Raw genomic sequence first — 16,235 nt, forward strand, 5'->3', positions numbered from 1 at the left:
ATACACATAAAATTTGCAATCAGTGACCTGTAAACACTAATCTGCTTTCTGTCTCTATGGATTTGCCTATACTGAATGTTTCATATGAATGGAATTATTCAAGAGGTTATCTTTATGACTGGCTTCTATCATATAACATGTTTTCAAGGTTCATCCATGTTACAGCATGTATCAGTACTTCATCCCTTTTTATGGCTGAATGATATTCCCCTGTATGGATATAACATATAGTTTATCCACTCATTAGTTGATAGACATTCAGGTTGTTTCCACTTTTGGCTAAAGTGTGCTGTTATGAACATTTGTGTATGCAGTTTTGTTTGAACACATGCTTTCATTTCTTTTAATTATACATCTAGGAGTGGAATTGCTGGGTCATATTGTAATTCTATGCTTAACTTATTGAGGAACCACCAAGCTTTTTTCCACAGTGGCTGCACCATTTTACATGCCCACCAGCAAAGTACAAGTGTTCCATTTCTTCACATCCTCTCTAACACTTGTTATTCTGTATCTTACAGCCATCCTAATGGAAGTGAAATAGTATCTCATTGTGATTTTGATTTGCATTTCCCAAATGAATAATGATTTCACACACCTTTTCATGTGCTTATTGTCCATTTGTATTTCTTCTTTGGCAAAATGTCTATTCAAGTCCTTTGCTCATTTTTTAATTGGGTTGGGTTTTTCTTTTCTTTTTTTTTTCTTTTTTCTTTTTTTTTTTTTTTTGCTGTTGTAAGAGTTCTTTATACATTCTAGATAGTAGATTCTTATCAGATATGTGACTCATAAATATTTTCTCCCATTCTTTGGGTTATCTTTTCACTGTTTTGATAATACTTTGATGAACAAAAGTATTGAAGTCCAAATTATCTTTTCTTCTGTTGCTTATATTTCTGGTGTCATAGCTAAGAAACCATTGCCAAATCAGAGGTTATGAAGATTTACCAATATGTTTTCTTCCAGAAGTTTTATTATCTTACCTTGCACATTTAGGTTTTTGATCCAGTTTGAGTGAATTTTTGTGTGCAGTGTGATGTAAGGGTCCAGCTCACTCTTTTGTATGTGGATATCCAGTTGTCCCTGCACTATATATTGAAATAGATTATTCTTTCCCCATTGAATGTTCTTGAAAATATTGTCCTAAATCAATTGACTATAGCTATGAGTTTATTTCTGAACTTTCAATCACATTCCATTGATCTATGCCTGTCCTTATGTCAGTGCCACGGTGTCCTGATTACTGTAGTTTTGCAGTAAGATTTGAAATGAGAACGTATGAGTCCTCCAACTTTGTTCTTTTTTTTAAGATTGTTTTGGGTATCAGGGGGTCCTTGTGGTTCCATATAAATTTTGGCTTTTTCATTTCTGTAAAGGCCATTGCAATTTTGATAGAGACTGAAACGAGTCTGTAGATCACTCTAGTTGACACTGCCATCTTAAAAATATTACATCTTTCAATATATGATGTGTTTTCATTTATTCAGGTCTTTTAAAATGTCTTTCAGCAATGTTTTGTGGTTTTCAGTGTAGAATTCTTATAACTCCACAGTAAACTCACATCTCTTCTTTAGTGAAGTACTCTTTTAAGTCTTTTGCCCATTTTTAGATGATTGTGCTGTTTGTTTTTTAAATTATTGACTTGTGAGAGTTCTTTGCATATTTTGAATACTAGCCTTTTACTGATAAATGCTTTTACAGATAGTCCTTTGCAACATTTTCTCCAAGTCTGTGGCTGTCTTTTCATTTTTCTAATAGTGTCTTTAAAAGACACTGTTTTTGATTTTAATTAAGTTCAATTAATCAGTTTCTTTCTGTATGGTTTGTGCTTTTTTGTGTTCTATCTAAGAAATGTTGCCGGGCACAGTGGCTCATGCCTGTAATCTCAGCACTTTGAGAGGCCGAGACGGGTGGATCATTTGAAGTCAGGAGTTTAAGACCAGCCTGGCCAAACCCGTCTCTACTAAAAATACAAAAGAATTAGCCGGGCACTGTGGTATGTGCCTGTAATCCCAGCTACTCAGGAGGCTGAGGCAGGAGAATTGCTTGACCCTGTGAAGGGGAGGTTGCAGTGAGCCAGGATTGTGCCACTGCACTCCAGCCTGGGCAACAGAGCAAGACTCCATCTCAAACAAACAAACAAACAAACAAACAAACCAAAAAAAAAGTTTACTAAATCCAAGGTCATAAAGATTTTCTCCTATGTTTTCATCTAGCAGTTTTAGAATTTAAGGTGTTATGTTTAGGTTTATGATCCATTTTTAGTTAATTTTTGTATATGCTGGGAAACATCAACTTTTGAATATAAAGGTGTTTTCCAAATTCTATTTTGTTGTTCAGTAGTTCTTTAAGAAAAAATGTTCAATAGGAACATTGATTTCCTCATTTAAAGCAAAGATAATATTTACTTCCTGATCTGTCAGAACAGTTGTGAGGATCAAATGAAAACAAGTATACAAGTGTTTTCTAAAATCAGAGTATAAATGTTAACTATGATTATCTCTAGCTGACAGCAGCAAAAAAAGAATGGTATAAGAAGGTATCACAATTGGGAGAAAGCCAGAACTTAAAAAATTACTGCAGTTAAGTGAGGTGTTTAAAAGCACTAGCTTTTAAATAGGCCTGCATTTGAATGCCAGCTTTGCCACTTCCTAGCAGCTGAAACATACATAAGATACCTGAGCCCTCTAATCCTCAGTTTTCTCACCTATGTGATGGGGAAGGGATACAAACTCCACAAGGCGGTTGGAGTATAAAGTGAGTTACATACAGAGCCCATTGAGCTACAGTGAGTAAGGAATTAATAAGTTGCATTCTTGAAAAAGAGAGAAAGAGAGAGAAAGAGCGACTGTCTAATAAAATGCTGATGTGAATTATCATGGTATACATTAATGCTACAACACACGATGGCAAAGATCAAGTTCAATTTCCACCTAACTGAGCTACTGGTCATTCCTCAAGTGTTCTTTGCCTCTTTTGCTTCTGAAAAAGTGCATGTGTTCTTGGAACATTGCTCCAGCATCACTGACTTTACCTGTCTTCCCTCATCTTGAAGGAATTAGCTCAAGTGACATCTTCTTTTAGGAAGCTACCTCTTACCACTTCCTCCCCAAGTCTGCTCTGTGCTCACATAGTATGTTGTACATAGTTTTTGTATAGCAAACGGTACTATATCAGGATTATGTGCTTATTGGTTACCCTTGCTGATTGATTATACGGGAAACTCTTTACAGGAAGGGAGGTGTCTTTGAGTCTTTAGAACCCAGTTCAATGTTTGACACATAGTAGAAGCTCAACAAATGTGTGTTTAATGAACAGATGAGTAGATGGTATTAATTTATAATGTGGATATGACTACTAAACTTTTTTGGTTTGTTAGTTTTATAGCATAATACTGATGTTTACTTAAATAGACCAAGTAGATTTACTCTTTATGAGAAAGTGTTGAAATAGGGCCTATTTCTTGTAGAGCATCTATGCCTCTGTAATAACATCCACCATCCTATGTTAAGCATTAATGCTGGGTGCAAGTGAATATATTTAGTACTTGCTCAGTACCAATGACACAGACTCCTTTTTAAAGTTTTTTATAAAGTATTTGCTGGTCAAAATAATTAGTTATTCTGAATAAGTGTGATACTGACTACATGGGAGAGTAAGTCCCAAGAGTATATGAGAAAAAAATGACTTCATTAAATTCTTACACGTTAAAACACTTAATAGTTTATGTAATATGGAATTTTGTGAAAAGGGGAAATATCTGCCTATATAAATTTCAATTAAACTGTGACTGTACATCGTAATTCAATAATCAGAATTTCTCAGCTAATGATCTCACATATATGTACTACCTCATAATAAACCACTGAAACAAGTGGTTAGTTATGTGCTGATGACAAGGAGGTGGGCAATTACTCAATGCAATGCTTATGACTGACACCTGTTAGGTTTCCTGATGTTGATAAACTGGGTCATACTACAGTCCACCTATACCAAAAGGCCCATTTTGGTTATGCAAAGGTCACTACAACTTATGATACATAAGCAAGATACTCTCATGACCATAATTTCTTGTTGGGAAATGCTGACTCATGGCCCAACTGTGTTAAATTATCAAACACTGGAAAATGTGCAAGTTTTAGTTTAGGAATGATTGGCAGGAAGCTGGAAAATCTTTAAGCTTAAAAAATAGCAACAACAAGAAACCACTGGCAAGCGTTCCTTGTGTCCACAGGGATCTGCCACTTCCATCACACCTTGTTCTGATGTTATTCAACAGTCCCTTATGGTAATGACTAAGTGTCATAGTCCCTGGCATTGAATTGGACCTAGTGAAAAATTCCTATCTAGACTATTTACTTATATAAAACAGAGAGAAAAGAGATAAACTTTGAAAAGATAAAAAAGTGAGAAAGAAAAGAGAAAAAGTGGGACATGTGGGCCTGAATAGAGGTAATCAAGAAAAGAGAGCAACGAACACAGAGCTAAGCTACCAACAAAAAAATGACCATCGAAGCACTGTCACCCCATCTCCTCCTCCTCTTACTGCTACTACTGGTAATATTAATTGATAACTTGCTTTGTACTAATGTCTGTAGTAAATGTTTTCTACTGTATTCTCTCATTTCACCTTAACCACAAGTCTAAGGGGTCTGTTCAGTTGTTACCATTTACAGATGAGAACCTTGAGACATAGAGTTACAGTTCAGCCTGCCCAAAGGTTTGAAATGAGTCTGTGTTATGCCAAAGTCCAAGATCATAATTACCTCACATTATTAAAAATCCAGGAATTATAAAGCACAAATATGGGAGAAAAATCATAGGAATTGTGGCAGAATAATGAAAAGAGCTTGATTTTATTATAGAAAAGAACTATGAAACAAAACACCTAATGTACTTTAACTGATAAACACAATTGATTGTTGTCTTTCAAAGTACTTATCTTAGAAGGTGATGTATTTATATCCATGATGATGAACTGGCCAATGTCTTTGAAGGTTGTCAGATTTAAAATTACTTTTAAAATCAGCTTACTGGTTATACATTAAAACAGATAAACAAATATAAGCCAGCTGTATGTTTTTTAGTTACCTCTAAATTTTTTTAATTGTTAAGACTGTATTTAAATGAGTTAAGTACAAATGATTGTGGTTTTTAAAACAATAAATTGAACCTCAAGTTTCAAAGACCTGATGCAACTGATGATATATTGAAGAATATGTGTCAGACTATGAAAGAGATGCCCAGTTTTATTGAAATAAGCATGCAGTTTGTCAAGGTGGCTGACTCCTTTGAAGAGGACAACAATCTTTTGGATTTGTAAGTTTGTTATATTTATGATATCAGCCACTACCTTCCAGTTCCAACTCACCTAAAGGGAGACAATGAGGGTAACAGAAAATGCAGGGGGAAGGCAAGATGATTGACTAGATGCAGCTAGGTGGAATGGCTGCCACCAGGGGACCAAGACAACTGGCATGCTCCTAATAGATCTTCAGAAGGAAGGCACCCAAAGTGGACTGAGGGAAGACACAGAAGCTGGACTAAAGAAGGAGAAAGCTGGGAACACTGCATGGGGCTACTGCACACCCAGACTCATTACTGGCCCACAATGGCTCCAGGGGAGTGGGTGAGTTGAACAGGCGAGGAGCAACCTGCTCTCACCATAGGCCTGTGGAACTCTGGCAGGAGAAGACTCCTCAATCACCATGGAAATCAAGTTGGCAGGGAGAGCTGCTTAGAGAAGAGGTAGGGGCAGCAAGCCAGTTGATGTGGAGCCCAGATGGTTTGGTGCGGGAGGATCAGTAGTGAAGTACAGCCAGGGATGGCCATGCCCCTAGGCTTGACTTGCTCCTAGGAGACTTTAGCCCTAGACGAACTGTTGGACCTGATCTCTGAAAGACTATCTTGCCCATTAGATGGGGCTAGGTTGACCTGAGAACCAGCTCAGGCCATGCCTGCTTGCAGGGCAGTCCCACGTATCCTGGGGCCCTACACCATAGCTTCTGTACTGGTGGACTGTGCCTGATGAGTGCAGAGCTCCAGTAGGGCAGCCTCTACAATCATGCACCAGCCTGCCTACTCCTTCCCCATACTACAGCTTCCCCAAGGCCCATGGCAACTGTCCACATTGCTTTGCTGGTGCATGTCTGCATGGGGTGGGTTTTGCTTTTCTTCTGCGAGAGTGCACTCCGCCCACCCTCCCCCGACCAACCACCATTGCAGACAGCCTTGGTAGGCACAAAACCAGCCAGCCTCACCTCCATTAGTGCCCCACCCTTGTATTAACACTGCACAGAGAACAGCAGATCCTTCTCTTCCCTGAGTGATCACTCCCACTTCCAGTGCAAAGAGAAGGCACCCAGACCTGTGCCAGTCAGCACCCTGCCCCTGAGCCAACACCATCTCCAGTGTGACTGCACACAGTCACCAACCGCATTGCCTCCACCAATGTGGTGAACACCCACAGGGAGGCATGTACCCTGGCATCTGCTAATACTCTGCTGCAGCAGCCATATCTTGGTCCCACCATCACAGTGGGCTGCTAACCTTGAGAAGCCAGAGAACAAAGTTGGGGCCCACTACGAGTCCTGCAGAGTTACAGCATTCAGTCCAGGAGTTGGGAGCTAAGTGTTGGCCCCCTACAGTCTTTCAGAAATGAAGCCAGTTGGTTGAATCGACCTTATGCCACAATCAAACTCTCAAGGTCATCAAATAGGATAAAAGAGGCAAAAAATCCAAGGGTCAGCAACCTCAAAGATTTAAGGTACATAAGCTCACAAAGATGAGAAGGAATCAATGCAAGAACTCTGAAAACTCAAAAAGCCAGAGTGCCTTCTTTCCTCTAAATGACCACATTACCTCTCTAGCAAGAGTTCTGAACTGGGCTGAGGTGGCCAAAATGACAGAAATAGAATTCAGAATATGGATAGGAATGAAGAACACTGAGCTACAGGAGTATGTTGACACCCAATCCAAGGAAGCTAAAAATAATGATAAAACAAGGCAAGATCTGACAGACAAAATAACCGGTATAGAAAAGAACGTAACTGACCTGAAAGAGCTGAAAAACACATTACAAGAATTTCATAATGCAATCACTAGTATTAGCAGCAGAATAGACCAAATGGAGGAAAGAATCTCAGAGCTTGAAGACTGGCTTTCTGAAATAGGATGGTCAGACAAGAATAGAGAAAAAAGAATGAAAAAGAGTGAACTAAACCTCCAAGAAATATGGGAATATGTAAAGAGACCATATCTATGAATCACTGGTGTCCCTGAAAGAGATGAAAAGAATAGAACCAACTTGGAAACTGTACTTCAGGACATTGTCCATGACAGTCTCTCCATCCTAGCTAGAGAAACCAACATTCAAATTCAGGAAATTCAGAGAACCCTAGTAAGATATTTCACAAGAAGATTATCCCCAAGATACATAATTGTGAGATTCTCCAAGGTCAAAATGAAAAAAAAAAATGTTACAGGTGGCAAGAGAGAAATGTCAGGTAATCTACAAAGGGAAATCTATCAGACTAACAGTGGACCTCTCAGCAGAAACTCTACAAGCCAGAAAAGATTGGTGGCCAGTATTCAATATTCTTAAAGGAAAGAAATTCCAACTCAGAATTTCATATCTGGCAAAACTAAGCTTCATAAGCTTAAAGAAGAAGAAGAAGAAATAAGAATCTTTACAGATAAGCAAATACTGAGGGAACTCGTTACCACCAGACCCGTCTTACAAAAGAGCTCCTGTGGGAAGCACTAAATATGGAAAGGAAGGATGGTTACTAGCCATTACAAAAACACACTGAAGTACATAGACCAGTGACACCATAAAGCAACCACATAAACAAGTCTGCAAAACAACAAGCTAACATCATGATAACAGGATCAAGTATACACATATCAGTACAAAACTTGAATACAAATGGGTTAAATGTCCCAACTGAAAGACAAAGAGTGGCAAGATGGATAAAAAACCAAGACCCATTATGCTGTCTTCAAGAGACCCATTTCACATGCAATGGTGCATATAGGCTCAAAATAAAGGGATCTACCAAGGAAACGGAAAAGAGAAGAAAGCAGGGGTTGCAATCCTAGTTTCAGACAAAACAGACTTTAAACCAACAAAGATAAAAAAAGAAATGTATTACATAATGGTAAAGGGTTCAATTCAACAAGAAGATCTAACTATCCTAAATATGTATGCACCCAATACAGGGCACCCAGATGCATAAAGCAAGTTCTTAGATACTTTCAAATAGACTTAGACTCTGACACAATAATAGTGGGGGACTTTAACACTACACTGACAACATTAGGCAGATGATAGAGACAGAAAATTAACAAAGATACTCAGTACTTAAACTCAGCACTGGATCAAATGGAGCTGACAGATATCTACAGAACTGTCCACCTAAAAACAACAGACCATACATTCTTCTCATTGTCACATGGCACACATTCTAAAATTGATCACATAATAGGAAGTAAAAAACTCCTCAGCAAATGCAAAAGAACTGAAATCATAACAATCTCTCAGACCACAGCACAATCAAATTAGAAATCAAGACTAAGACATTCACTCAAAACCATATAGTTATGTGAAAATGGAATAATCTGCTCCTGAATAACGTTTGGGTAAATAATGAAAATAAAGACAGAAATCAGGAAGTTATTTGAAATTAATGAGAACAAAGATACAACATATCCAAATCTCTGGAACATAGTTAAGGCAGTGTTAGGAGGGAAATTTATAGCACCAAATGCCCACATCAAAAAGTTAGAAAGATCTCAAGCTAACAATTAACATCACAACTAAAATAACTACAGAACCAAGAGCAAATACATCCCAAAGCTAGCAGAGACAAGAAATAACCAAAATCAGTGCTAAACTGAAAGAGATTGAGATACAAAAAAATCACTCAAAAGATCGATGAATCCAGGAGCTGTTTTCTGGAAAAAAATTAATAAAATACATAGACTGCTAGTTAGACTAATAAAGAAGAAAAGAGAGAAGATCCTAATAAACACAATAAGAAAAAACAAGCAGGATATTACTACTGACCCTACAGAAATACAAACAACCATCAGAGAATATTATGAACACTTCTGTGAACATAAACTAGAAAATATAGAATAAATGAATATATTCCTGGACACATACACCCTCCCAAGACTGAACCATGAAGAAACTGATTTCCTGAACAGACCAATAATAAGCTCTGAAGTTGAGTCAGTAATAAACAGCCTATCAACCAAAAAAATCCCAGGACCAGACAGATTCACTGTTGAATTGTAGCAGATGTACAAAGAACCGGTACCATTCCTGCTGAAACTGTTTCAAAAATTTGAGGAGAAGGGACCCCTCTGTAACTCATTCTATGAGGTCAACATCATCCTGATACCAAAACCTAGCACAGATACAACAAAAAAAGAAAACTTCAGGCCCATATCCTTGAACATTGAGGCAAAAAGCTTCAAAAAAACACTGGCAAACAAATTCAGCAGCACATCAAAATCTTATCCACCATGATCAAGTAGGCTTTATCCCTGGGATACAAGGTTAGTTCAACATATGCAAATCAATAAATATGATTCATCATGTAAACAGAACTAAATACAAAAACTATATGATTACCTCAATAGATACAGAAAAGGTTTTCGATAAAATTCAATGCCCCTTCATGTGAAAAACTCTCAATAAACTAGGTATTGAAGGAACATATCTCAAAATAATAAGAGCCATCTATGACAAATCCACAGCCAACATCATACTGAATGGGCAAAAGCTAGGAGCATTCCCCTTGAAAACCAGCAAAAGACAAGGATGCTCTCTCTCACCACTCCTATTCAACATAATTTTGGAAGTCCTGGCCCACCCGGCCAATCAGGCAAGAGAAAGAAATAAGGGGCATCCAGATAGGAAGAGGAAGTTGAACTACCCTGTTTGTAGATGGTCTCAGCCCAAATGCTTCTTAAGCTAATAAACAACTTCAGCAAAGTCTCAGGATACAAAATCAACATGCGAAAATCACTAAATCACTAACATTCCTATATACCAACAATAGTCAAGCCGAGGGCCAAATCAATCCCATTCACAAGTGCCATAAAAAGAATGAAATACCGGCTCACGCCTGTAATCCCAGCCCTCTGGGAGGCCGAGACGGGCGGATCACGAGGTCAGGAGATCGAGACCATCCTGGCTAACACCGTGAAACCCCGTCTCTACTAAAGATACAAAAAAATTAGCCGGGTGCGGTGGCGGGCACCTGTAGTCCCAGCTACACGGGAGGCTGAGGCAGGAGAATGGCGTGAACCCGGGGGGCGGAGCTTGCAGTGAGCCGAGATCGCGCCACTGTACTCCAGCCTGGGCAACAGAGCGAGACTCCGTCTCAAAAAATAAAAAATAAAATAAAGAATGAAATACCTAGGAACACAGCTAACCAGGGAGGTAGAAGATCTCTTCAAGGAGAACTACAAAACACTGCTCCAAGAACACAGAGATGATGCAAACAAATGGAAAAGCATTTCATGCTCATGGATAGGAAGAATCAATATTGTTAAAATGGCCATACTACCCAGAGCAATTTATAGATTCAATGCTATTGCTATTAAACCACCATCAACATTCTTCAAAAAACTAGAAAAAACTATTTTAAAATTTATATACAACTAAAAAAGAGCCTGAATAGCCATGGCAATCCCAAGCAAAAAGAACAAAGCTGGAGGCACTAAAACAGCATGATACTGGCACAAAAACAGACACATAGACCAATGGAACAGAATAGAGAACTTAGAAATAAGGCCACACACCTACAACTATCTGATCTTTGACAGCCCTGACAAAAACAAGTAATGGGGAAAGGATTCCCTATTCAATAAATGATGCTGGGAGAACTGGCTAGCCATATGCAGAAGACTGAAACTGGACCCCTTCGTTATACCATATACAAAAATTAACTCAAAATGAATTAAAGACTTAAGTGAAAAACCCAACACTATAAAAACCCTGGAAGACAACCTAGGCAATACCATTCTGGACACAGGAAGAGGCAAAGATTTCATGACCAAGATGCTAAAAGCAATTGCAACAAAAGCAAAAATTGACAAATGAGATCTATTGAAAGAGCTTCTGCGTAGCAAAGGAAACTATCAACAGAGTGAACAGACAGCCTATAGAACAAGAAAAAATTTTTGCAAACTATGCATCTGACAAAGGTCTAATATCCAGCATCTATAAGGAACTTAACAAATTCACAGGAAAAAAACAACCGCATTAACAAGTGGGCAAAGGACATGTGCAGACACTTCAAAAGCAGACATACACATGGCCAAGATTCACATGGAAAAAAGTTGAACATCACTGATCATTAGAGAAATGCAAGTCAAAACCACAATGAAATCTCATACCAGTCAGAGCGGCTGTTATTAAAAAATAACAGATGCTGGTGAGGTTGACGAGAAAAAGGAGTGCTTACATATTGTTGGTGGGATTGTAAATTAGTTCAACCATTGTGGAAGACAGTGTGGCGATTCCTTAAAGACCTAAAATCACAAATGTCATTCAACCCAGTAATCCTATTTCTAGATGCATACCCAAAGGAATATAAGTTGTTCTATTATAAGGATACATGTACACATATGTTCATTGCAGTGCTATTCACAATAGCAAATACATAGAATGAACCTAAATTCCCATCAATAATAGACTGGATAAAGAAAAGGTGATACATATACACCATGGAACACTATGCAGCTATAAAAAAGAAAGGGATCATGTCCTTTGCAGGAAAACATGGATGGAGCTAGGGGCCATTATCCTTAGCAAACTAATGTGGGAACAGAAAACCACATACCGCATGTTCTCACTTGTAAGTGGGAGCTAAATGATGAGAACACGTGGACGCATAGAGAGGAGCAACACACCCTAGGGCCTATCAGAGGGTGGAGGGTATAGGGTGGGAGAAGGGAGAGGATTAGGAGAAATAATGGGTACTAGGCTTAATACCTGGGTGATAAAATAATCTGTACAACAAACCCCTATGATACAAATTTACCCATACAACAAACCTGCACGTGTACCCCTGAGCTTAAAAGTTAAAAAATAAGAAAAAGAAAAAGAAAATACATCGGAAAAAGCAAGAAAAAATTAAAATATCAATTACCACCTGACCTTTCAATGCTGAAATTAGACACTATTACTCACCAGAAATTAATCTCATGAGGGAATAATGTAAGCGTACGGGTGGTCTCAAGCTCTTCTGTGTGCACACCCACTTCCTCCACCAAACAAAATCTGTAAGAAAAATTCTGGCCTTCAGCCATTGCCCATTTCCTCTTTTCTTTCTTACTCCTTTTAACACCTAGCAGTACTATGGGTAACTAAGGTAATCAGCTGGAAAAGGCCTGAAGGAACCAAATGGAAACTTTTATTGAAAAGGGCAAAGACTTCCTTGTTTAAGAGGTGGGAGGGGAATAAAAGGATAGAGTCAAAAGTGAAGAATGTGAATGGAAGGTTGAAGAAAGGAAAGAAAAACTGACAAGCCTACATGGCTGATTGTCAGCGAAAGTTTCTGCAGGTTATTAAGGGAGCAAAGAGAGGATTCAAAGGAGTTTTCATAAGAGGGTCATACCAGGAATGAGGAGAGCTTTCCAAAAGAGTTGTGAATGATAAATTTTGGAAATTCTTTAAAGTTCTAGAAGAGATACCAGTAAAGATTGGAGTTATTTTAAATACTGTTTGTGGCCAGGTGCAGTGGCTCATGCTTATAATCCCAGCACTTTTGGGAGACCAAGGCAGGCAGATTGCTTGAGTCCTGGAGTTTGAGACCAGCCTGGGCAACATAGCAAGACCCCGTGACTACAAACATTTAAAAAAATTAACCGGGAACAGTAGTGTGCACCTGTAATTCCAGTTACTCAGGAGGCTGAGGTGAGAGGATCACTTGAGCTAAGAAGTTTGAGGCAGGCTGCTGTAGTCAGCTCTGATCATGCACTGCACTCCAACCTGAGTGACAGAGTTAGATCCTACCTCTGAAAAAAACAAAACAAAACAAAAAAAACAAAAGAAAAGAAAAGAAAGAGAAAAGGTACAAGCTCAGGGCAAAGTATTAAATGAAGATATATAACTATAGAAGATAACTGATTTCTAATTGTACTGTACAAGCTTACAAGGTAGTCCACATCCACATCCATTTATTTTTCCAAAGATATTGCATTTCAATGTATTCATTCATTTCCTCCCCCTAAGTTCCTCTCCTGATTTCCTTGGTATCTGAATGTACATTTGGAGACTAAAAAACAAAGTAATCATGACAGTGCTAAATAAAGTAAGGAAAAGGGCCACTAACATTTTCTGGAATTGAAGAAAGATGGGGAAAATTAGAGCTAAACCTGAATGCAGAAATTACTATAGTTTGAGAAGGACATCATGATAGACACTGAAACGAAGGAAAGCACAGCATAAAATAATGGTCAGAGTATCAGGGTTATCAAACTGATTAAATGTCCCCTGTCAAGGTACATGGAAAGACATTTTCAGTAATTCTGCTTCTAGTGAAAGAGTTAATATGTCATACTTGTTACAGAAACCTTAATTCAATGCATAACCGACTAAGCATCAAGTCATATTAACTGGCTAAACATTTAAATTATGGAAGGCAAATAGCTGCAAAAGGGAGGAACTGAGAACCACAAAAAATCTGCCATTGCTTTTCTGTTTGTTTGAACCACCTACTCAAGTGCTTTATTCAAATTAAAAATGGGATGCACAGAAACAGCTCCTAAGTCTTTCAAAAAATGCCTTCTTTCTTCACCTGCCTCTTTCCTAAGAGCAGCACCCACAAGAATGCACCATTATCTTACCCAAGACAAACTTCAATTTAGAGTCTTAGGAGAAGGCCGTCAGCAAATATTAGTCTCTAGGGTTTCCTGAGCAGAGTACTAGGCATATTGTAGGCATTCATTAAATGCTTATTGAATAAGTGAGTTACCAAATGAATACATGAGAAAACATTTTTTACCCCACTGCTGCAATTGTGAATATGGATATGCGACATTAGGAATAGCACTAGGCTTGGGAGAGCAACACCAAGGAAATCAGAAACTGTCCCCACACAAAATACTCCTCTTTTCTCTTGTAGATAGCAGCTGCTCCCTTAGGGTGGCTTGAGTCTTACAGGGCTGATGCTCTCTCCAGAGGTTTTATGAGGAAGAGGGAAACAATGCCTCATTAAGGGGATCCATCAGGGGATTTGGGAGAAAGGAGGGTGTGGCAGGCAGAAGTAATGCCCCTATCACAAACATCCATGTCTTAATCCCTGGAACCTACAAATATGTTATGTCAATGGAAAGGAAGATTTTAGGTTGCAGATGGATTAAAAGTGTGAGTCAGCTGAACCTGAGATGGCGTAAGTATTCTAGATCACACAGGTGGGCCCAATGTCATCACAAGAGTGAGGTAGAAGAAAAGGTCAGAGTGGAAGAAGGATTTGACCTGCTGTTGCTGGCTTTGAAGATCGGAGGGGTCTCAAGCTGAGGAATGTGGGCAGTTTCTAGAAGATGATAAAGGCAAGAAAATGGATTCTCTCCTAGGGCCTCTAGAAAGGAATGCAGCCCTGGCCACACCTGGATTTTATTCCAGTGAGACCCATTTTCGACTCTTACCTCCAGGAATGTAAGATAATAAATTTGTGTTGTTTCCCACTACCAAGTTTTTGAGAATTTGTTACAACAACAACAGGAAATAGAAGGTGGGTGAAGAGGATGGAAGGACTTGAGAGGCAGGTAGACTGGTTTCATCATTATTACCTGTGGGGATTTAAGGAAGTTATTTCATCTCTGTGAGGCTTCGTGTGCTCATCACTATAGTTTTTCTAAAACTAACAAACTCATAAAACTGCTTTTAAAAAATATATATTTAAAATAATCTATTTAGGGTTTATCTTTACCACTAGATACATTTTTAATTTGATTTTTTTCTATTTTTAAATTGACTTCACTTGTTTCTTTTTCAGAACAGTTTTAGGTTCATAGCAAAACTGAGAGGAAGGTATAGAGATTTCTAATATGTCCCCTACCCTCCCACATTTCTATCATAAATGAATGTTATGTTCTGTAAAATGATCCTCAAGGTACTATGAGAAGTATATGAATAGTGGAACATGCAAACTTCTAAGTCTGCATGATAACTTACTCCTTTTCAGGTTTTGTAGCCAATGTAGACTTCATGACTTCAGAGTTGTAAATATAGTGAGATAATTTCAACATCCAAATTGTAACAAAATCATTGCTAGGGTTTGGAGGTACATTGTGTTCAAAGATTTTTATTAAATTTTGTGATATTGCACAACTTTGATTAGGCCATTTTGTGGTTAGGACAAATCTATTTTTATTAACACATGAAATATTAAGAAATAAGTAGATTTTTAAACCCACTTTTTCAGTTTATTAATAAATTACGAGAAAGGCATGAGAGGAAACCTCATAAACGAATGTTTCTTTTAAAGGAGTATTTATAAATCACAAAGCGACTTGATGTATAATATACCTAGCTTCAAAATATATCAACAAGATTATTTCCCTGTTTTCTTATTCAAGCTAACTTAAAATTGAGTTCAATATCACTTAAAGAGAATAGCTATTTAGATTTTTCAATGCTTTTAAAAGGAAAAAGTAAAGTCTTCTAAAGTGACCATGACGTGCTTAAGTAAATATTTTCCCCAAAGGTTCACTGTATAATTTAACTTGAGAAGATAAGAGTAAAACATAGACCTGCTGCAATATTTTAGGAAGTAATTTACTATTTCCTCTGATTTTGGAAAGCCCTTTAAAATATACAAAACCAACTGCAATTTCTCACAACACCACTTTTTCTAAAGGCTTCACAGCTTGGATAACCAATAGGGATGGTAAATCAGTTCGTCAACAAGCTCAGAAATCCCAGGAAAAAAATGGAAAACTCACTGCTTTTTCTCCTGTATCTGCCCTTTGCTTCATTGTCCCCTAAATGACTTCACTACTGAGTTTACGGATCAAAAGACTTTTTCTATGAATACTTACTTCCATTGAAATATGCAGAAATTTTCAGAAAAAGTCAACATTTACTTAGTATAAGGAGCTTTAAATTTGAACTAGTAGAGTGATCAGCAGGTTTAATCTAACCCTGAAAAACAGCTCAACTAGCTGTCCTATGCAGGTACTTATCTCTCTCCCACAGAGAGCTCAGCTGGCAG

The 16,235-nt window shown here is 38.0% G+C and overlaps 1 protein-coding gene across 2 annotated transcripts in view; it reads right to left on the reverse strand.

The window, feature by feature from the left end:
• Positions 1 to 16,235, reverse strand: part of RNLS (renalase, FAD dependent amine oxidase) — a 321,473-nt gene that overhangs the window by 22,901 nt on the left and 282,337 nt on the right. The window lies entirely within an intron of this gene.

The sequence above is a fragment of the Theropithecus gelada genome, chromosome 9 (assembly GCF_003255815.1).
Source record: "Theropithecus gelada isolate Dixy chromosome 9, Tgel_1.0, whole genome shotgun sequence".
Classification (NCBI taxonomy): domain Eukaryota; kingdom Metazoa; phylum Chordata; class Mammalia; order Primates; family Cercopithecidae; genus Theropithecus; species Theropithecus gelada.